Source organism: Anoplophora glabripennis, unplaced genomic scaffold (assembly GCF_000390285.2).
Source record: "Anoplophora glabripennis isolate ALB-LARVAE unplaced genomic scaffold, Agla_2.0 scaffold1021, whole genome shotgun sequence".
NCBI lineage: Eukaryota > Metazoa > Arthropoda > Insecta > Coleoptera > Cerambycidae > Anoplophora > Anoplophora glabripennis.
In genome coordinates this window covers 37,397-62,899 of record NW_019417106.1, presented here as the reverse complement: position 1 = coordinate 62,899, position 25,503 = coordinate 37,397, and the positions used below count along the sequence as shown (strand labels likewise).

At 32.2% G+C, this 25,503-nt stretch overlaps 1 protein-coding gene across 3 annotated transcripts in view; it reads left to right on the top strand.

Annotated features, from left to right (window-relative positions):
* The window catches only part of LOC108914749 (transcription factor Dp-1), a 57,510-nt gene that overhangs the window by 16,886 nt on the left and 15,121 nt on the right, over positions 1–25,503 (top strand). The gene's annotated exons all lie outside the window — the stretch shown is intronic.

The window sequence follows — 25,503 nt, the reverse complement described above, 5'->3', positions numbered from 1 at the left end:
CCACCGCCCATTTCGCCCTTCCACAAATAAGATCCACTTTTTATTTGTGACTTCGCTCTATGACTTACTTTATTGCTCTCACGTAACGGCAGATGGACCATCGGTACTTTCCGAACCTGTATTTTATCATTAAATCGATGTTTTAATAATTCTGAACATTGTAAAAAATATCACAAATTTTTTCGCACACTTTACTTCCGACTTAGACCACAGTTCTAGAGCCCCAATCATTCAGATATTCTCGAATCTTGCAGTGGAAATCTCAAGGGATACCGCAGGTTCCTAGAAGTTTTCAAACCCGTAGGTACAGGGTGTCGGTGTACACAAACTCCAAGTAGCTTCCAAACCAGGAGACCTCAGTACTCAAGCTCGAAGAAGCTTCCAATTTTCCAAGTACTAGTCAAGGCAAAAGCCTAAAAGAGTAAGGTATATTTAAGTCGTCAGTGTCGCGAGAAACAACTACTCCGAGAGCTATTTACCCCTACCGGCATTGAATTATACTCGCGACGCGACACCTAGTACAACATCTAGGATCGTTTGACACTTATTTTTTAACCCACCAAGCACAGACCGGTTTCGGACTTATTAGTCCTCATTAGTGTGTCATAGGTGCGACAACCGACAACAGACCCAGCTGTTCTTCGTCGTATCATCACGAAGAGGAAGTACATTGTACGCGGGAGCTGGTACAAAGTACCTGCAGTTAACAGGTCGCTTCCTACTGTAGTCAATTGAATGGCACAGTTGGGAGTCTGCACGACAGATGGAGCCATTGGCTCACGCGTACAAGAGTGAGGTATACGCAAGAGTAAATAACCACTACATTCTAAGTGCTAATAAAATATATTTGCATCCAGGCTTAGTTGAAAGCCTCAGGAAATCGTGCCATACTGAGGGTGTGGGAAAAGGCAAATTAAGATTGGCGTGATGAAGAAGGCGTCCGAACAACCCGTTTGCCTTTTCGGCGGCGAGCGAGTGACGACGAGCTCAGTAAAAATATCGATTTTCCCCATAATAGGGGTAATAGTAATGGTGGTGAAAGTTGACATGGCGCCCAACGTAGGGCTCGAATGTCCGATTATTATAATCGTTAATTTAATTTTGAGGGTTGCTTTCGGTGTGCAGCAAAATAAAACTCCTTCTCAACGGTAAATAAAAGTATTTTTATTGGAAACTAAATGTAGAGAAAAAGATATGTTGTCGGGGCGAGCGTTCGCTGGAGAGTCGCCGTGGTGTGAAGTCGTTCGCAGGTATAAGTATCTGGTCCTTGGCAACAATCTGCTGTGGACCTTTTCCTGGGACCCTGGTGGGTCCGAGCGGCGTCAAGCTGGCGCTCTTGACGTAATACTTAAAATGGATCACTTGCAGACAGGTGTACCCACAATTTAAATATTTATACCGAGTGATTATTGGATCTGATTATGTATTTTATTTGGATCTAATTTAGAATTATTTAAAAAATGTGTTTTTGACAGTGCACTTTTTATCATACTGTATCATTTTTATAAACGTTTTCGGCTTCATTCATAGAAAACTTTTTGTTTAAAATGACATTTTCTATCACCTACCGTATTTCAGTTTGGCACAATGTTTTAGAAACATCCTGTACTTCAAGTGATTGTACTTGTACACGTGCATGCTGATATCAGTATATCGACTATAACGTTTTCAATGAAATATTTTTTCTATTTTATTGAGCTGTACAATGTTTCAATGTTATCTTTCAGATCATCTTTGATCTGCAGTATAGGCTTTCGGAATTGCTTGGTAAAACGACAATGTGGCTTTTTACCTTTAATGGCGATTTAAGTCACGAATGTCTTATCAGTCTACCTTACTTGATTGCAATCATTACAGTCCTGTATGGAGAAATCTAAAGGTTCTTGTTTATAGATTCCTTCCTATGTGCATCCATTAGTTAAAAATATATTTTTAAATGTTTTGATCGTGAAGTAGAAAATTGTTATCTGAATTTAGTACTCTAATACAAACAGTAGCAATGCAAAACGTACAATGTAAACATGTAGCAGTGAACTGAAGAAACTGAAATTATTTATGTTTATTTATTAGGTGTGAAACGTGCAACTAAATCCCTATATATTGCAAATGTAAAAAAAGCTTTTGTAAATATTATGTCTAAAAACAATTCGTTTTCAAGTTGAACAACCAGTGAATTAAATACATTCGACACCAGAGAAAAATTCAAGGCACGCCCCTGACGTGGTAAATTGTTACAGTAGTTCCGATAACTGAACTTTATTGGCTTATTCTTTTCTTGGAATTTTATCTCGGCAAATATTGTACGGACTGTAATGATTTATTTCTAGTTGAAAATAAAAAAAGTAACAATACAGCAAGAGATTATTGTGGAGGCGTTCATACTCTTGATTACAATAGTCGCGTAAGTTTTAAATTGCTTAGGCCCAGTTGTATAAAGATATTGAACTCAGGTTCAAAGTTAAACGGTAGATCAAATGCAAAATCGAAAAGAAGTATTTTATATCCTTGTGGACAATTACTAAAGTTGTATACCAAATTTCTTTCTTTCAAATTTTTTCACGCATTCTTTTCTTTCAATCCTTAACACTCTCTATCATGACACATGTTAAAAGGAACTTTTTTTTGTTAATTTATCATAAAATAGCCCTTTAAAGACAACAATTTCGGAGCTGATTGCCATGTCATCGGTTTAGACTTACTGGACGTTTTGAGAGACAAATCGCTCTAGAAAATATGTTCTACATATTTCTCTAACGTAAAGTTTTATAAACAATTTTGTTATACCCTATATATTGTCGGTGATTTTAGCGCTACCTATTATAAAATTCTCCAAGACGGTAAACAACCTGAAAAATAAATACACCTTATGATTAAATACAATATATTCCATGCTGTTTTGGAATATTCCTTTGCACACATACCTATAATACAATTTTATACTTTGCCGTTATTGATGTCGTTGTAGTATTTAAATAAATATGTATCTAAACCGATAAGTAGCTTAAGATAATACTCATTTGATAAAACGAGTTGGAACTGGGAGCGAGAAGTAGGAGTCACCGAACTTTTTGTTAGCTGAATTACATTTTACAAGATAAAGTTTGAAAAACGTAAATAAAAAAAAACAAACAAATTGGAAGCTATAAACTGAGCAGAGATTGCATTTTATGTGCGCAAAAGCTGCCTGTTTTCCAGTACTAGGTAACTTAGATGCCGGAATTATTATTTTAGAACAGATTAAAGACTAAACTCGTAGAATTATAACTTTAATCGCCTACGTAAGCGACTAAACAACAAAATAACGTGACCCGTTGCGAAACTTACATTATTCTAATTTTTGTCTGAGATAGCCGCACGGTTTAAGGTGTCGCGTCAGTACTTAAATCGATGTGTGCTATCTGCCCGGGTTTCGAATCCCGCGGCCGGTAGACCGTAGATTAGCTATGCTTGTACGGAGGATTGGCACCCTCTGTGCAGGTATGGTAGGGTGGAGGAATGTTGGCTTGGGTCAATGTGAGAGATTGACACCGGTTGGCATTTTGACCACCCTCCTAATTAATGAGGTTTTCCAGGTTTCCCTCATTCCTGCACTGAATGGTGGTTAGGGCCTACCAACATAAGTCGTTCNTATCATTATTATCATTATTATCATTATTATCATTATTATCATTATTATCATTATTATCATTATTATCATTATTATCATTATTATCATTATTATCATTATTATCATTATTATCATTATTATCATTATTATCATTATTATCATTATTATCATTATTATCATTATTATCATTATTATCATTATTATCATTATTATCATTATTATCATTATTATCATTATTATCATTATTATCATTATTATCATTATTATCATTATTATCATTATTATCATTATTATCATTATTATCATTATTATCATTATTATTATTATTATTATAATTATTATTATTATTATTATTATTGGTGGATTAGGAGTGGGGAATTAGCAGGATGTGCCATAGTCTGTCTTATTTCCTTCTTACATCATTGGAAACAGTTTTTCAGTATTCTATCGCTTCTTGTCTTGTTGAAGTGATATAATCGTTCGACTTTCAGGATATTCTGTATACTTTACATATTTGAATATGTTTATTTCAAGATTCAGGATTCAAGTATGAAAATTACGAAAAGGATTAAAAAATGCTTTTCACAATGGAATTTGCCAAAACCTATTATGTGTTTCTAAAGATCTAAGTAGCCTTCGTATAAATTGACCCTCATTCAAAGTTACGTCCTGTATATTGTTTACACATTCAGGTAAAGTCTAGATATATACTAAGTTATTTGTGAAACTGAGAATTCGGAATACTAATCCTCTAGCTGCAGGAAGCTTTTGTTAGCACACTATAAACCCTGGCATTCAAAAAAGGTGTGTGTGTGTGTGTGTGTACGTAGAATAACAAACATACTCAATTATCACTCTTAATATAACAGCGAGACTGCTAGCTCACGTTAAGGTGACGGTTATAGACTAATGTCTTAAGGAGAATTAAAATAGAGGTTAAATAGGCTGTAGATGAGTTAATTGATGTAGCCAGTTTCCAAGCGCATCCACACTAGGAAAAATAGTTAAATGATTAACGTTTTCACGTTATGGTAATCTATTAACGGATGATAAAATGTTCTAATCGTTTTATATTAAAAGCGTTGAAAGTGTTGTTGAATCGAAGCATTAAAAGCACTAGAAAAAGTTGTAATAGGTATATGAATATTTTAGAATTGTGAAAAGCAGTGTAAAGTGCTAGTTTTTTTTTCAGAAGTCAAAGCAGTAAAATCTTAACATATTATTACTTCTGACAAATTTTGGCAAATACATATATTATTTTAACCTTTTTATATACGAATTATATTGAATATGTGTACCTATTTTAATTAATTAATATCGGTTAACCGACCACAGAAGATATACTGGAAATATTACAGAAAATATAAAATTAATTAAAACATAATGAATATCACGTAATTTACATATTGTTATTTAATGCAATGCTTTTGTGCATACTCGTTAGTAAACACTGTTTACATTCTCCCGGGAAAGATTTTCTTTTTTTTTTCTTTAACGACCATTTGTTTCTGTAATGTTAATTGTGCTTTGATGCATATTTATAATATTGATGCATCTACAAACATTAAAAAAAATCCTTGGATGATTTTAGGAATAAATCAGTTGCAGATACTGGAAGAAACGTCCACTAAGTACTTCATATTTTTGACAGCACTGGGTATTTTAGAATTTTAATTAATTTTACTTGCAACTGTAATTCATATAAAAAATACGTTTTCCATTTTATCTGGAAAATGAACTAAAAATTACAATAAATGTAAAACCACTCGTTTAATAAAAAAACCCACCCCCTAAGACTGTGTAATGGCCCTACCGTAATTTTAAAATTGTATATCTAATGAAAACTTACAACTATTGTGAACTATATTTTTTATTAGTACTTGTACTTTTTACTTTATTTAAAAAGTACTAGGCCACTTCAAACTAATTCCAAAAATGTTCCTACGAATCTTACCAAATAAAGTCATACGATTCTTGATATCAAAAATTTAAATATGCTAAACAAGTATAACTCAAGAGGCAATAATAACAATCAAAGAAAAATTATTATTTTTGTCCTAATATCGCCTTTGACAAAGACCATCGATGGACCTAGCAACGATAAAGGAGATCTAATCAAATTCTGCATTTTAAAAATTTTTTTCAAGAGGTCTCTGTTCTAAATGGAATTAGTAAATATCTAAATATACATACACAGGGTGTAAGAAGTTTGACTGGCATTACTTCAGCATGAGAGTAATCTTAAATGAACAAAAAATTTGTATATTGAAAGGGCGTAACATTAACAGTTTTCAAAATACAGCGAGTATTAATATTGGGGAGTTTCATCACAACGTGACAACAGCGCTTAACTTAATGTTACATAGCTGATGCACACCACGTGTGCACGCTGCAGACTTGTTCTAGAAAAAAATAAAATAAAATGTATCGATTTTTGTACTGTAGTACTAAGATAATGTTTTGCTTAAATTTTAGCTCGAATTTTAGTAATTATGACTCTCTTAAAACAGGAACTTAACTTTTAATCAAATTATGAATTTAAAAAATTAAATATGTAATTAAAGTACTCAAAGATTCACGTCGTCTAAGTAATCATGTGTATTAAAAATAATTTAGATACTTATCAAAAAGCAAAATTCAGCAATTTTAAACGCACAAGTACAAAACAAACTACAACATATGCTCAAAATGCCCACCACCATTTTCGATGCATACAGGACACCTTCGAATCCAATTTTCGCTGGAAAATTATCACGTATGGTATAAACATTTTAAAAAAGCAAGGAGAAACACCTCAAGAAAAGGAAATAGTGGTACACAAAAAACACTACGTCACAGTCAAATTCCAGATACCAACTGAATTGCCTATTGCTGGTTGTTGGACTGCTTAGTACCTTGTGCTCGATATGAATTTTATCGAATGTTAAATTTATTACAACGCTAATTATTTTCTAGAATTACTTAAGCATAAGGAAGTTTTAAAAGTGATAAACATTGCATTTTATGGTATTCTATGCACGCAGTTATGTTCCTTAATTAATCGAACTTTTGTACATCAAGTTGGAGATTTTGATAATTTTTTTCTCGGAAATGGTTGAGTTTAAAAACCATGACATATAAGGTTTTTTTGTTTATTTTAATGTATACTATCGTCTGTTAAAATTAAGGCAGTCAAACTTCTAACACCCCGTATAATAGAATTATATTACATGTTACGACTGCAATTTTAAATACAAGGTGATAATCGCCTGTCAACAAAAAAAAATATTGCCGTAGATTTTTAGTATCAAGAGAAGACATTATATGACACGTTTATTTTAGATATTTATTTATTTAAAGAACTCGTAAATGAATTGTTTTACGAATAAAACTTATTTTGAAATAGGTACACTTAAAAATGAAAAGCACCAATCGAATTCTCAAAATATTAGCTAGTTCCAAAATTCTGAGGTTCTTAATAATGGAGTCGCGCAATATCTCGTATCTTCGTCTTTTGTAGGTAATTGTATACAACAATTTCATTAAATTTTTAGCTCTACTCACAAAGTAACCAAGTATCAAAGTCGAAAATCTTAAAAAATGTTTGAAAAACTCGAGTAGCTTGTATCTTGAAATTTAAACAGCTTAAGATTTAGCTTTAGGTATATGAACTCTTCTTAAAAAATTAAATCCAAGGTATCATTTCCTGATACATTTTTGTGTATTTAAATCACAGCTTATGTAAACCACTTTAGATAAAAATCGCAAGATCGTCAATGCCCCATTGATAGATCCTTCAAATGATCTTCTTTCTTCTCCTTTCTCTTCTTTAGCTATTACATATTAATTTTGATCTGTAAGAACTTTAAGTAAAGAAGGAAACTGTTTCAAGTACTGTTCTCGAAGCTTTAAAAAACTAACAGGAGTTATTAGGCATTTTAATATTAGCTCAAAATTGGTTAAAAATAGCTGTAACTCCAACAACAGGCATTTTAGAGAAAAACTGCAGGAATAAAAAGCTTTTATTTTGACCCTATTAACACGCCTGCGCCTGTGTGTTAATTTCAAAATCTTAACTATTTTAACAAAAAATCAGGATTTCCACTGATTTTAAGCTATTATTTTTAGGTTATGGAAAAATTCTGACGTGATGGAGCATTTCTGATGGCTCCATCGTCTTCAGCGAGTCAAAATAAATTAACGAAGTATCCACATGTTTTATAATGGGTTTACAATAAATTATGAAGTTGAGAGATAACCGCTCTTTAGTGTTTTGCAGAAGTGTCCCAACAATTCAATAAGTGACAAATTTTTAACATACCAAAACGTGATGGAAAATCCTATACTGAAATATTTTAAGCTCATGTATGCGTAAATATTCCACGCGGTGTTTATTGACTAACATCAAAATGAATACCTAGCCCCGTTTGATATAAATATATGCGAGATAAATACAAAACATCGAGTTAGTCGATAATCGTGGTGAGTTCTCGTGACTCACTCAAATTATTTTTCAGTTAAACCGTTTTTTAAAGTGATGCGTCACGTGCTATTTTCCGTCCACGGCTTTATTTGCGGGAAGTATTGTGTCGGAATTAAATTACAATTAATTAGACGGGAGTCAGTTAAAAATTGCTAGTAAAGAAATATGATATTTGCGTAATTAAAACTAGGTTTTTCCATATTATTGTAGTTAAAATTTTGAATATCCTAAAAATAAGAAGAACAGGAAATGAAATAGCTATTTTTCAAATCTTTATTGCGGCATGTTGACAATTTCATAATAATTTTATTAGATTTTGTATCCAGTATCTTCTTTCTTCACCTAAGCTTAGGAATGTTAGGTAGAAGCACAAAACCCTCAGATTGAGATCTAAAACAAAATAAAATATTTAGTAGTAGTTTTGAAGCTCGCGCATAGTGAGATTATGTTTTGTTATATCATTTTAGAGCCATTAAAGCAAAAATTAGCGATACTATACAGCGTGTCCCACTAGTGCGGGAAAGTCCAATATCTATGTTAAAAATTGTATACAAATTAAAAATATATTCAACTATACAGAGTGTTCCACATTCCCTGGACAGACACCAACTTTGGTTTTTTAAATGGAAACACATTTTTTATATTTTTTTCGGATTCTACATAAAAAATAAAGGGTACTTTGTGTAGAATAGTTCTATTCAAATATTTACAGTTTTTGAGATATCTCGCTTGAAAGGTTTTTCTAGTCGATGTTGGTTGCTTACATTTTCTGATACTGACAGGTTATACTAATAGCTACTAAGCCCATTTTTTATCAGATGTTTAGTAAGGATGACTCTTCCGAATCATGCTCCAAAAACTGGCCTGCGTTATACAGGGTGACCAAAACATGTCAAAATTGCCAATTGAAAAATTGAAAAATCGATTTTTTTAATGCAACGCCTTGTATATTTTCATTCTATGAGATGCAGAATTAAATTCTCTACAACTTTGCTATACCTGCTCCTATACCAAAATTCATTAGTTTTTCATGAAATCTCATTTCTATGAAAAAATGCGAAGTTTACAAATAGCTTATATGTAAAATAACGTAGTAGGCTCCTGTCAAAGGATAATCTGGATAATTTTCGATTCACATAAGGTTTAATAGAAAGAAAGGTTTAATAGAAGAAGAGAAGTCCATGGTAACTGTTTATTGGCAAGTCGTATTTACCAAGCTAATAATCCAGATTTACAAAGATATCCTCGTATAAAGTGTTTTGTAAAACTGAAGGAGAGGTTTAAAAGAACGGCAAATGCAAATGATGAGAAAACAACAAAAACACACATGTGGTAATCAAGATAATCAAATTGACATTTTGGAATGTGCAGTCCAAAATCCATCTACAAGTGTCAGAGAAATTAGTGATGAAATTACGATTTCCAAAAGTGTAGTTAATAGAACGTTAAAGAAAAAACAACTTCCACCCCTATCATTCTGAGCATCACCAATTCTTAACACAGCAAGATTTTCAGAAGCGAGTACAGTTTTGTGAGTGGGCAACTATAAAGCTAGAACAAGATGACATTTTTTTTCAAAGGTGTTATTTACTGACGAGTCATCCTTTGCCAATACTGGTCGAGAGAGTCGACATAATTATCATCATTACGCCGATCATAATCCCAGATTAATAAGACAAGACGATCATCAACACTGCTTTAAAGTCAACGTTTGGGCGGGAATATACGGAGAATATGTCATTGTACCACATTTTCTTGAAGGAGACTTAACTGGTAATGAGTATTTGCAATTTTTACAAAACGACTTGCTCCAATTATTGCAGGGACATATTCCTCCGGATGACTTAAACAGTCAGTGGTTCCAACATGATGGTGCCCCTGCACATTCCACACTGGCGGTAAGGTTTCTCATTATGTAAGTTATGTAAATACATAGAATTCATTCTGCATCTCATGGTATGAAAATATACAGGGCGTTGCATTTAAAAAAATCGAGATTTTTCAATTTTTCAATTGGCAATTTTGAAATGATATTTTGGACACCCTGTATAACGCAGGCCAGTTTTTGGAGCATGATTCGGAAGAGTCATCCTTACTAAACATCTGATAAAAAAATGGGCTTAGTAGTTATTAGTATAACCTGTCAGTCTCAGAAAATGTAAGCAACCAATATCGACTAGAAAAACCTTTCAAGCGAGATATCTCAAAAACTGTGAATATTTGAATAGAACTGTTCTACACAAAGTACCCTTTATTTTTTATGTAGAATCCGAAAAAAATATAAAAAATGTGTGTTTCCATTTAAAAAACCAAAGTTGGTGTCTGTCCAGGAAAAGTGGAACACCCTGTATAGTTGAATATATTTTTAATTTGTACATTCTGAGAAATGTGGCAACACAGAAAAAAGAAAAATCCATATATTCCTCATTTTAACATAGATTTTGGACTTTTCCGCACTAGTGGGACACGCTGTATAAAACATCCATACATGGGTGTATTGAAACAGAACTCGCCTGGTCTATTATACATATTCTTATTTTTATTATTCTAGTTATTAATTATTCGTACCTACATTCATGAAATCGTCGTCTAAGGTTATCCATTTCTTAGCTTCTGTAGCCATGCTGATCTTAACTTCCAAACTTCAAACAGCGCAGTGTTTATTATTGTAATTTACCATATTGTCGCCTGAGAACCAAACTATTCTATGTCCATTTTTCTAAATATTACAGGAACTAATTATGAAAGTATGAAAGCGTCGAAATCGAAAAGATTTATGGTTTTTCGTGCAACTACATTTTTATTAACAATTATAGATTATCTACTTCGGAAAAAACAATATGTAGTTTGCTGTTGACTCTGAAAAAAATATACAAATAAAAAATTATGTTGTGGACATACAGGTTCGGAAAGTCCCCATGGTACATCGGCAGTTACGTGAGAGCGATAAAGAAAGTCATAGAAATCCGTGCGATAGACAAGGATAGTTACATTGAAGACGTTTCATAATCTGAATAGTCACTCCAACTTCTAACCCGAAACGGGCGGTGACTATTCAGATTATGAATCACTATAGCCATCCTGGTATATCGCACGGATTTATTTACTTTACTTTGTCGCTCTCATGTAAAGGCAGATGGACCATGTGGATTTTCCAGCCCTGTAGAATAATTTATACTAAAACATACATTCGCAAGTTACCATGCTTAAATGTATGTCCATTTGATATTATTTTTAAAACCCAAAAATTAAACAATTTTATTAGAATAATGGTTATTATTGATATTTTAACACAAAGCAAAGATCCATATTTTATAAATTTCCAAAACTGTAGGTCTACAGCAGAAAAATGATTTGCCAAAGATCTGATATGAGAGACTGTTTTCAGGAAGATCAACTGGAGGAGGCTGAACTGCGGGAGCTGGAATGCCTTCTAAAAATGATTTGCACGCATTTTGAAAACGTTACTAGATGTAAATTATTTTCATAAGAAATCTGGACTATGCTAGTATATGGAACATTACAGAGGAGCATATATTTTGACAAACATTTGAAATGTAAAAATGTATGGCTTTTTCTTCTAGCATTTTTGATAGCTTTAAAAATAGCAAGTGGACTATGTAGCTCCAATTTTTGCAGATGTCGGTCCAAAACACTATGCATTGCATCCACTTCCTGAACACAGCTATAACCAGGCACTTGAAACTTTTGGGTAATGCTTTTTACAGTAGGATGAACTTTTAGAAAATGTAACAATGCTGCTGACATGGTGATAATTTTTATTTTGTGGTACACATGAATCTGACCACAAAATTAGACTTTGCACTTCAGGTCTTTCTACTAGAAGATTGTTCAATAACATATACAATACACTTGTAATGTCTGTACCTTTTCTACCACCAATGAGGTCGTGCCACAGAACTTGCAGCAGCAATACAAAAGCACTGCATACCACACTAAATAATATGTAATATTTGGGCCAATTTATTCTATGTCCTCACGTGATGTCAATTTCTTATACCTCATTGGACGAGAGGACATAGAATATTGTGGTCGGAATATTTATAAGGTTAAATGGACTTAGAATAAAAAGGCCAGTCTGTATTCAGAAAAGTACGCAACATAGGCGTACTTGGAATGTATTGGCATATACGGTATTGGACATAGAACTATGTGGTGACCAAATTTTCATTTAAGAAAAATATGGACATAGAATAGTTTGGTTCTCAGGCGACGATATATCTCCAGTGCCTAGAATTTAAAGACACTGTTAACTTATCAAAACATTCGTTATCCAAATATCTTCCATTACTAAAGTTTAATAATAATTATCATTGCCTTTAGCGAGTATACAGGGTGTCCACCTAAGAGGGATTCTTCTGCAACTCTGCAACTGTAAAATTTATAAAAAAAACTGTTTTAATAAAAGTTGCCTGGAGTCATGTGGGTCATGTAAAGAAAATATTTTTAGCCTTACAGGGTGTTCCATTTCGCGTGGGAGCGACATAACTTTGTTATTTTGAATGGAACACCTTGTATATTATTGCATTTCTTAATTTCTTGGTTAATATTAGGTAGAGTTTATTAAATGTACATGGTGTTTAAAACTTACCGTTTTCGAGATAATCAGTTGTTTTTGAAAAAAATCACGATTTCAGCTCTCTAAATGAGGTTAGATAACGTCTAAACCGTAAGAGTTAGAAACCTGCAGATTTCACAGTTCGTTTTGGCATAAATTACTCTATCTTGTCATCGGTGAGCAAAACATGTACGTTATTCAGACTCGGAAATGCTGCGACCTACATTTAATAATCTTACGAGATGAAAAACTTTTTTTTTTTCAAATGGAATTACCCATATTAATTATCATGGGTGATTGCAAAATTGAATGCCCTTTCGACTGATGCAAGGTTGTCCATATTTATCTTTAACAGTGTTCCAGAAAAATCAAGTTCTTTTCTAAAGTCCAAAAAAGTAGCTATGTAACAGCGTCAAAAAGGCCTTGCAATTGTATTAGTACAACGTCGATAATATTTCAGTCACATTCAAAGCCTACTTCCTATGTGCCACAAAAATAAATTTACGAATTCATATTAGGTTATTTCCTTGGAAAAAGAAGATAAAATAGCTACGTATCTATTTTACTTGAACATGTAAAAAAACTCTTCGGAATGTGTTAGATAGAATTTCCAATTTAAGCACTTTAAAAATTTTAGATCGGAGAACTTTTTTTGTCCACGGCTGTACAATGGTACAGAATATTTTAATCATTTTTGTAACAATAATATCAAAATATTTGTGGATCTGCACATATTTTTGGTTCTCCAAAATTTCCGTTTTCATCCATTTTCCAATAAAGAAAGCAATTTTTAATACTATTTTGACAGCTTATTATAACATAACGGAAAAAATGTGTCCGTTTTGATTAAACACAGCCACCTTTTTTTCATTATAAAAGAAGTCGGTTACCTACACGACACCTGCACTATTATGCCCTTATAGCAACCATCTGTTGCGTAGTACACGTGCCGAAGTTCAGTAATTTTTATACTAATGACCCAAGTAAGTCCCCTTACACTCGTAGTCTTGTTTGCACAGCGGTTAACGAAAAATTTCTTGGACCAAAGGGAGATCACTTCATTGCGATTCTCTGGTGTAAGTCGCTGGTAAGTTAATATTTTGTTTAATAGTAAAAGTATTTATTTTAACAATCAGTATTTTGAAATTGCATGTCCTTAATCGGCTCATAAGGTGTCTTTACATTATCCGTAAGTATTTATATCCTAGAAATATAGAATTAGGTCGGTAATATTAATATTAATCGTAATCAATAATTTATAATTTCTAAAATATTTGAAACAGTCCATGCCATTCGTAGAGTATCTGTGACGTCATACCACTCGACTGGTTCAATCCGACTCGCTCGATGCGCTATTAGTCGTGTTTTATTTTCCTGATCTAATTAACCAATCGGCTTTCAGAGTAAATGATATTCCCCGAGATCACCGGTAACTAAAACAGGGCTATTGTTTCAAGTTATTTTGTGCTGCCAGAGAGGCTTGAAGCAACAGAAAAAGCATAGAAACATTGATATATCTGTTTTACCTAGGGTGAGGAAGATGCCTAACTTAACTCCATATGCTTTTCAAACGCGTAAAATATGTACAAGCAATTACTATACTGAAATTCTCTGAATGATCAATTTAAAAGTGGTACTATAAAACTGATTTTGCGATTAGAATTATTTGCTGTTGGAGACACCAACTCTGATAAGGTTATGCTATTTTATAGGTCGGACTTTGATAAGGACAAACTCACATTACATCGAAATAATATATTCTTCGACTTGTGTAAGGCAAAAAATATGAAACTGATCCAGTTTTCAGACATGAATGTTTTACAAAAGCATGACAATGTTTCTGTGAGTGATATGTTATCAGAATTTGTAAAACTAATTTGGATTGAACTAACTATACCAGTGACTATCAGCTCTTAACGTGTATAAAAACTATGATAGCACCGACAGTAATAAAATTGCCAATAAAATTATAAATGCCAATTAAATTAGAAGAAATGCTAATACGTTGAGAACCACAGTAAATTTAGTTTTAATATTCCTTGTCGAAATTGTTAATCCAAATTATGCAACTGCGTGTTTTTAAAGTTTAATGATATTACTTTTGTTTTCGTTCCCTGGTTGGCTTATATACAAGTTTTAGTTTTTATTTTATAAATACGTATTACAATGTTTTTTTTTTGGGTATTTATCTAATGGACATTTACTTATTTATTCCACTTTATGTAAAATTCATTTTAAGTTTTGGCCAAAAATATATAATCGTGTAAATATGTACTTTTCACTAACCAAGCAAATTACTTTTTAAATATTGATGATGAGCTCAGTGAACACCCACAGAGGATTTGGTGAGTCTGCCTTGACCTGAAGTAAATTTAAAAGTGAAAAATAAATAACACATTCGCATATCCCATTCTTGCAACATAAATATATAATAAATCGATTTTTTGCCATGTTATCGTGATTTATAACAATATTTTACTTAAACTCAGATGTAATATTATTTGCATATTGCAATATCCTGAATAATTTGCCCGTACATATTGGCGCTCGTCCCCTTCTCCCATCATGGTCTTCAATTATAGTTAGCGTTTTCTTTTTTTTTTTTTGTTATAAAAACTTATAAAGTTGCCTTTTTAATTAGGTTTGACAGTTTAGATTTAGTGTAAAAATAAAGATTGTAGGAACTTTAAATTTTATAAAATTTCTGTTGCGAATATGATTGAGCATTTTGAACATTTTTATGGTTCTATACGTAATGCCCAAAACACCAAACCAAGACCAAAAGAGTGTGCCATAAGCATAATTTGTTAGACAAATATTTGGTTGTCTGCCAGATGGTAATAATTTTTTTATTTACATCTCCATCACTATTAATTAGATATAAACGTACCAAACCTGTATTACTGTGGCACTTATGGCGGGCCATCCTGTATATTCAATTTATTTTTTCATATATTTGAATGATATGTGGTCTAGTCTAACGACAAGGCAAAAAAATTTCTCCGGAGTGATTATCTAACGATTCTTGGAAAGAATGGAAGAAAATGGAGACGTTTCGAAACTACAGCACTTAACAAATACTTGCTATCGTGTTACTTGACCTTCATTTCCACCTGTTATTATTTTCAAAATATTCTGCTAATATTTATTTATATGATTCATTATTCATTCTGTAAAAAAATTGTCACCAGTTTACTTTTCATATTACCTACACTTGACAACAACTAATGCGTAAAATGATGCCAGAAAACTTGTTACAAAATATTTTGTTAACTTTCATGCGTATAAGGATTTTCCATATGATTGCCATGTAGCTGAAAATTTTCCACTACCCACTTCAGTTGTGTCTGATTATTTCTGACAAGAATCATAGATTTCCGATAGGTTTATTTTTGGTTATTCATTCATTTAAAATTATATTTGCAGATGTGCCTCCTAGAATCAACGACACATACGTTATTATACGTCTTCAGCATTTTTTGAAAAGAATTTTCTTCAAAAGATTGCTTAAAATATTCAACATATTCATTTTTTAATTTTAATCATGTTATTTATATACAAAAACATGATTAAGCTATATGCTGACGTAGATTGTTGAGGTTTGCATATTAAGCCTCTTGCACACTATACGGTTTTTCGCTGTAACGGTGATGTTGCCGTGTGTTTACTCATTTTCAATAAAAGGTTCGAAGTTACGTTAATAAAGTTCAAGAAGAAAATGAAACGAGGAGAACCGGTTGCATGGCCACCACAGTCCCCTGACTTAAACCTTCTCGACTTTTTCTTCTATAAAACTATTGATGATTTATTTGCACGTATTACAGTTGCTTTCAATAATAATTTACAACTGCAAGACCAGCAAAAAGAAGGAACGGTTGACTTGGTGGAAAAAACTTGAAGCAGTTGAAACATCATGCACGTAGATATTCATTTTTTTTATTATTCAAATACTAATTAGCATTTACTGATTCCATTTGACAATAGTAGGAATCAATAACGATAATAAAATCAATAAATGAATTCGCCAAATTAAAATAGCGTAAATCATCGTAAAACGGCCAAAGTAAATCCTTCAAAATGGCAGAATCATTTGTTGTTGACAAGTGGTTGACCAATTACCCAGCAGTGCAGTGCAGCAAAGCGGAATTTGGTGTGATTCAGATAATTCTAATTTATTCTAGCCACCTTCTATTAATCATTCATTTTACAATTGCGAAAGGGAGAAATAAGACTAATATTTTATTTACTCATATTATTACATGGCATTTTGGAGACCTTTTAAAACGGAACAAAACGAAATTTACCATCAATATAATAAAATTGTTTGGGGGCATAAATAATTAAAATATGTTGTTGCCAAATGAACATATTATAATAGAAATTTTCTACACATTATGTACAAATTATGTATATAAATATTATTACAATTTTTTACCTTTAGCAGAAAACTTTTTTAGGGATGCCTATGAAACTCATTAAATTTTATTGTTAGGCATTTTTATACATGTTCAACTGACTTCGGAGAGACTATACAGGGTTGTAATCAAATAAGATATAAATTCGCTATTTTTTAAACAATTGACTTGTTAAAAAACTTTCGGATAGGTCGATTTGTATTTAAGAAAAAAACACGTCTTTTGGATGTCATTGGATAGCATTTGATGTCAGTATGACATCATTGATATAAAACATATTTAATAGTGATTTAGCAATTTTTATGTAAAAAAGTGAAATATCTCTAAAATGAGCGAAAATACTTTAAAATGAAAAGAATAAGAAGTTGTTTAAAACGAGACTATTAAATACATGGTGTTCCATTTTTTGAAAAATCACAGGATGTCATAATTGACGCCTATAAAAAATAAACCCTGTATAAAATAATTAATATGTCACAGATATGGGCGTGTTAACTAACCGTCTTTCGCGCTGTCAAATATTTTGGTTCTAATTATTACCATTTGAAAATTATTGCAAAACACATGTTTTTATGTAGAATTTTACAACGAAATCAAATGTGTGATCATATATAGGGTGTTCAGTTTAAAAAAACTAACTTTATCACGCTTTCATATTTGATCGTGTAGTGGATATTTGAAAATGATTTAAAAAATAGGTACCTACAGTATTTTTTATCAGTTCCAACTTTAATTTGAACATTTTTCTACCTCGAATAATAAGAAAGTTATCGTACTTTCCACAGCAATGGACCATCTCTGTATCCTAGTATATCGCATTATAGACACAGGACTAACAAGCTTTTTTAATGAAACACTGATAATAATGTATGCAGTGTTTGAAAAGTTTTTCAAGGATATAGTAAATGGTTTATCTTTTATAATTTTCGAGAGAATTTTTTAAGGCTTGCAAAAAATGCTAAGTGAACCATGTGAACGTTTTTTAAAAGTAGATTATTTTGGAATGATTTCAAATTAAAAGCACCTCACTAATAGTCAAATTAATTTCACTAAATATTTAATATAAACCAACTGCCTTGTAATATGTCGTCTATAAGAAAATTGCCTACTACACGTTTCCCAATTTCAAGAACTGAAGGTAGGTTCATTATTGGTGGTGACAAAGACCTGAAATAGATACTAGAAAATGTACCGTATTCACACATTGTTAATAGTTGATTTGACACAGGTGTAGGATTACAGAGAAAGTTCTATTGTTCTTTTAGTACGAGCCATAGCCTAGCTTTTTCTCACACTTCTATTTAATTAAAAAATATATATATTTGAAACGCCGAGGCAGCTTTTATATGCTAAAGCACATATTTTATTTTTGAAATAATAATTTGAAGCGTTTCAATACATTTCAATTCAATTCAATTTCAACAAAACGTTTTTCGATAAAAATAATGAGGATCCTATTTTCTCTAAACAATTTCCTAAAATACTTCTGCTGTATGCATTTAACTTATGGGTGTAAAACTAATAACAGGTTTATCCAGGGCCGTATTCGTTATTCATACACAGTTATAATATTTCGTTATCTGATAGCATATTTTAATACATAAGTACTGAATATATTAAGGAAAAGTTAAATAATTACTGTTAAGTTGACTAATTATTCCATTACAGATATTGTTACTTTTGAATAATTTTATTGCATAAAATGTTTCAAATATAGTGTGTAATCAGAATTGTTGATCAAACTAAATGTTGTCTCAAAAGCAACGCAGGATTTGAATTACGCGCTATTTTCATTTAGAAGAGTTGGCAGCATTGTGTAGGATCACATGTTGTAGTAAACACGTTGCGTTTAGATAAAATGGAATGTCATACGATGGATGAGCGAGGATTGTGAAAATTCATTACAAGTACGGAGAGTATGTAGCTGAGACTGTGCACAAGTTATGTGGAATTTTCTGTAGAAGGAACGCCCAGAATGAAACAACTGTTTCTATTTCCCGTTTGGGTATGGTTACATATTTTAGAAACACCCTGTATATCGATTTGGGTCGTTGTCTGTAGCAATTGCAAAATCGATGCTTAATTCCATATGATCAGTTAATTAATTTTGTAGAGCCTATAGGGTTGTTCCCAATGAGTCAGTCTTTTCGATATTCGCGAATATGTATGCAAATATTTTAAATTGCGACTGCAAATGTGAAAACGAATAACTAAAAATAAACTAATCTAAAATAACTAAAAATAAAGTACTAAAAATAAATCAAGAACTATTAATACGTGTAAAAGTAAAATTAAAACAGACAGAAAATAAAAAAATATTTCAGGTGATTCGTTGGGCCATTTTAGAGAAAGTAAGTAAGAATGAGCCTAAGTAATAAACGGTTAAGTTTTTCAGATATATCGTATTAAAGTTTTTGCATGTAACATTGCCTGTACAAAAACTGGCACCAAAAAACTCGACGCCACTGAATATTTTGAAAATTATTTATTAATTAATGTGTTTGATACTTAATTCTTTTTCAAAGAAAAAATGTTTCATTCATTTTATTTGAAAAATGAGCCATTTTCGAGTAACATGGCTAATTTTATAGAAAAAATCTATCAAATTTTTTTTATCTGAATACAGTGTCATTAAACGTTCAAAAAGAATGTATACAGAGTGAGCTACATTTCGAGCAATTTCTTTAACTTACATTTTTATTTTATTTTGTTGTTGTTGTACACCACTAATTAAATCTGTTGTTTTTCCTGTTACAGTTTCATTAACATAAAAAATGAAATTACATTTACATTGTATGTGTTAAAAATAGTTTTTTTTTATTTTTTTTTACTCGAAAACGAGTTGTACAGAATAATCGAAAGATAGCTTTTTTTCTTCCAAATTGAATGAAGAATCCAGAACTGATTTCTATTTTATGTAAAAGCAATGGCGTACCAATTTTTTATTTAGAAATATCCAGTAACGTGCTAGTACGGACGCCACTAGCAGAACTAAAAATAATGTTTTTCATTGCAAAACGTGCTTTCTCGATGGTAGTTAACGTCTACAAAATTGCACATACAAATATCCGGAACATCCCTAGTTATAGATCCTGATAATTTCTTTAAACTGCAGTACCCGAAATAACATTCGTTCGGCTGCGAATTCGGCTTTCAGTTCACATACCGTTGAAAACTATATTACACTTTAATTTTCGTGTTTGCCTTCTATTGGGCGCATTAAAATTCATTTCCTATTTAGCCAGACTTCCTAAAAGCGCAGCGGCGTTCATGAATACGAATTTATGATGGCTCTAGTAAGATAATTAATACCGGCCCATAAATTATTTTAAATATAGGGGCGATATGGAAAATTACCAGTGTTTGTCAAGCCGGCTTAATTAACCTTTGGTTTTATTTTTGTATTAATCAATAAATGAAATATTGATGCTTTCATTTTTGCAAATAGTCATGGTTCACATTTCAGCCGGAGAAATATTACCCGATATACAGAGAATAGTGTATTTTTTGTAAGGTTATAGTTAGTTTCATAACGGTCCCATTTATCGAAATAATTAAATTAAAAAGTTATAAAATAAGCAATATTTATCTACAACTCACCCCGTTTGAGAAGTACCAGATTAACATTTAGAAATTATTATTTAGTCATTACATTAGCAACATAACCAGTAATTATTATCAATTCCAAATTTCATTGACACATCTCGAGAACAGTTTCGGTGTTTCGGATATATCTCAAAAAAAAAACTTAAAAGGTATTTTTCCGTCTATGTTCAAATAAACAAATTTTTCATATTTTTAGTCATAAAATATACAGGTAAATAATGCAGGCTAATTTTGAGGATCCACAGGGCTGGATTAACCTAATTTGAGCTCCCCTCCCTTAAGCCGGCCCTGGGTAACTCTGATTTTAAAGTCTCAGACTTTTAATTAATGGCCTGTCAAAACCGCAAAGTAGGCTCTAATTGCTAATTCCATTTAACTTTTCAATCGAATTGTCGATCTGACTTAACTAAATTTTAAAAGGCAATGACCATGATTACACGTATTGATTTGTAAAATGTATTTTATTACATTTCGAATACCATTTGATCTGGAGCAAAGGTGTCTATATTTTAATTTCAAGTACATCCGGTGTATCTCCAATAGTAGGGGAGATATAGCCAAAAAAATATTACTAAGCATAGAAATTTAAATTTGCACTATAAGTAATAAGTTACAAATGGTGATCAGTAAAGAAAATGGTTGTTTAAAAAATCTGATTTTCTTTAAATCTTTGCCAACAATAAAAAATGAGGCAAAAAACGAAAAGACTGTCTAAGGCTTCAAGTTATCCTGAGCGACCTCTATGTTTTCGGTAAAAAATGTAATCATATTCATATTCGGCTGCCTCAAAAATACGCTTATATTAAATTCCATTGAAATATTTTTAAAACTGACGGAATTATCTAAAAAAAAAAATTTTAAGCCGATATTATTTTAAGGACACAAAATCTTACCGTGGTGACTTAATATGAATCGATTTATTTTGATTCAGGGAAGCTACTCTTGAAGTATCATATTCTTTAATTGACACAAATAACCTCTCTAATCTAAAATCTTCATAATATGAATGTAAATTGATTTAACTTTTATTTAAAAAAAACAACAACAAATGCCTAAATAAATTTTGACTCATAATCAAAGAAAATTAATATTTTTCATAGAATTTGGTGAAAATTAAAAACTGAACAATACAACCTCGAACAGCTGTGACCAATGGACTTGACTATCATTCTCAGCCATTAGCATACACCAGAAGGTAGTGGTCAAGGTTGTATATTTATTCATTGAAGTGATTCAAGATTTTCATCTTGATAGACTAACTGTCTGCACTTATGTATCGGATCATACGCAATTAGATGAGTAATAGTAATATATAGGGTAGCCCATCGAAAACGTACCGCAAGGCATTACAGGGTAGTAAAGAACTTTTCGGCAAAATCCAAAAACAGGTCAAATTTGTTTCTGAGGGGGACAACTTTTGGCTCAAAAAGCATACCAAAATCTTCAACCCCCTAAGTGGGGGTGCTATCCCCTAAATTTTTTCAAATGGGAATGGGGGTCAAGTGGGGGGTCATTAGAAAGGGCTTTTAATTCTCTATACATCGATTCTTACTTTTTGAAAATCGATTCATTATTTTAGAAAATATGCAGCTTTGAAAATACGAACAATATTTTTGACGAGAAATGCGAAAATCGATTTAATTTTACTTCAAAACTTACGGTATTAGTCAAGTAAATGCTGAAAATGTTGTCCGCCAACTTGCATACAATGATACAGGTTGTCTTCAAACCGTTGTCGAACATTCTGGAGCACTTGCGGTGTTACTTCGCGACATACATTAATGATTCGTCCTCGCAGATCTTCCAAGGTATCAGGTGGAGTGCTGTAAACTTTGCTTTTAATGTGCCCCCAGAGAAAGAAATCTAAAGGATTTAAGTCGGGTGACCGAGGGGGCCACTCAATTGCACCTCTTCGTCCTATCCAGCGTCCTGGAAACGTCTCATTTAGGTAATTGCGCACATTGAGCGAGTAATGTGGAGGAGCTCCGTCTTGCTGGAAAATCAGTTCGTGTTCATTGTAAGCAGGGTCGTCCTCTATGATATTTGTTAGAGCTGGGTCGATGACATTTTGTAGTAAATTCAAGTACATATCGCCTGTCAAATTTCCAGGAAGGAAAAAAGGACCTACAATGGAATTTCCAAAAATACCTGCCCTACATGTGTCTCATGACATGTGCCCATGAGTGTGTCTCGTGGAAAATCCTTGGATAGGTATCAGCCCAGTAACGACAATTATGGCGATTCACTAAATCATTCAAGGAGAACGTACACTCGTCCGAAAAACACACATTAAAGAGGAAATTATCGTTTATCGCTCGTCGAGTCATTATTTCGCAAAATTGCAAACGACGATCAAAATCGTCTTCATTTAGCTCTTGCACTAGCCGAATCTTATAAGGATGGAATTTGTATTTTTTTAATATTCGTTGGACACTTGTACGACTCACTCCTTTCTCAGTAACCAATTGCATTGTACTCGGCGTACTATCCATTGCCACTTGCCCTAATACCGCTATTTCCGTAGGTTCATTTAGTACCGGATTTTCAACCTGCCTCTTTTTGTTATGAACGGAGCCAGTTTCGCGAAATTTGGCCACCAATTCGCGAACAATTTTTCTAGACGCATGTTTCTCAGGATGCCGTTGGTTGAACAGTTCGGCGACCCGATTTCCGCATTCATTGTTTTTGAAAAAATGCTCAATAATTTCTACTCATTCTGGAATTGAGTACACCATAATTAATCAATTTAAAAGACTCGGCAGTATTGGTACTCTTCAACTACAAGTCACAAGACAGTTATCTAGCAATTTCTTGTGGCCTATCTAAATACGGAACAAAAAGAGGACAATTTTTTGCTCACCAAAATCAGGCTAAAGAATTCGTAAATCAGAAAAAAAAACAGCGAATTCTTTTGAAGGAATTTACCAAGCTAATACCGTTAGTTTTGAAGTAAAATTAAATCGGTTTTCGCATTTCTCGTCATAAATATTGTTCGTATTTTCAAAGCTGCATATTTTCTAAAATAATGGATCGATTTTCAAAAAGTAAGAATCGATGTATAGAGAATTAAAAGCCCTTTCTAATGACCCCCCACTTGACCCCCATTCCCATTTAAAAAAATTTGGGGGATGGCACCCCCACTTAGGGGGTTGAAGATTTTGGTATGCTTTTTGAATCAAAAATTGTTCCCCTCAGAAACAAATTTGACCTGTTTTTGGATTTTGCCGAAAAGTTCTTTACTACCCTGTAATGCCTTGCGGTACGTTTTCGATGGGCTACCCTGTATAATATATTTGATCTATAGTTCATAGTGATTGGAGCAAAAGTATATTTGTCTCGTATTTTATTTAGTGTTGTAGAGATATGGATTAAACAAAATATATACATATCGGAGGAAGGATCATGTTGCTCCTACATTATTATTTGAAAAACCTAAAATGAACTAGCAATTTTATTGTTTACTACAAAAAAAACAGACGGCTTACCATTTGCGGCCAAAAATATTTATATTTATCTTTTTTATGTACTATGCAACTCGGCTACGATTCCAGAGGTTCCCAATATCTCAATAAATTTTAACAATTTTGATTATTTAAACTATTGCCACAATCTTGAACTAAGAGGAATTTCTTTATGTAAATAAAAATTAAATTCATTTAAATTACAATAAATCTTCAAGTAAAATTTTAAATAAACTTTATTTAGCTTTTGCTATAATGTAATCAAGAATATGCTTATATTCTTATACGTAAATATAAATATTTTTTTCTTCTATCCACATCTCATTTGTTGGAGTTTATAATCAGTTATTCAAAGAAGAGTGAAATTTGGATTGACACGTGATATTTTCGGAATCGGGTAATTATAGTAATTCGTTTTTCCACTAATAGCTATGGTACGTAGTAATATTTGTAATTAATTTTTTACCACCATATCTCTTGCTCTATCGACAGCGATCGAACTATAAAAATTATACATATAAATGTATGTTTATTCTGTTTCCATTATTCTTTCACCAGTCGATGGATAATCGAAAACATTCTCCCTTCTAAAATTTTCATTCGATTTGTTACATAGACCGGCTACATTAATCAGAACATCGCCAAATTTATCTATGCAAGTCCATTCACTCTGACTTTTGACCTTGGTTTATTATTATACGCTAATACCATAGCGTAAGCAACTCCAACAAAAATACTTACATATTTCGTTTATCAGACTGTAAGATATTTGTCACCATTCATGACTATTTGAGGTAGATGTTTATTTATTTAAGTGATTTTTTAATCAGTATTTATTACCAGTATATGTTTTATGTTGCAATATTGAGACACATTTCAACATTTTTGTTATTAGAACAGTATAAAACGTACAATTAACTTTATTCACGAGAGTCCTTTAATTTGCATCCATTATTATGAGCAGTCATATCAGTGACATAATGACGGTAATTCGGAACAGTTAATTACTTGAAATGCCCCACCTCGTAGTGCAATCGGATTAGCAGACAAAGTGGTTGTCATACATGGGCACGCCAGTTCCGCGAGATTGGCGCGATACATGCAGTCATGCTGTCTCAGCCAGTTTCAGAAATAGAGAAAGAATTTTACATTACAGTAATAATGAAATAAAATATAGTTCTAATGTTATTTCACTTTAAATTTTGATAACCATAATTGTTAGACATTATTTACTACCATTGTATGAAATTTCCGTCATTTAGTTTGAAGACGTAGCTTTTACAACTTTTATTTTGATCAAAATAATTTGATCGTATTTAATGTGTTAAAACTATTTTGATCAAACAAATTTGATGGAAGTCTGACGGGCCAAT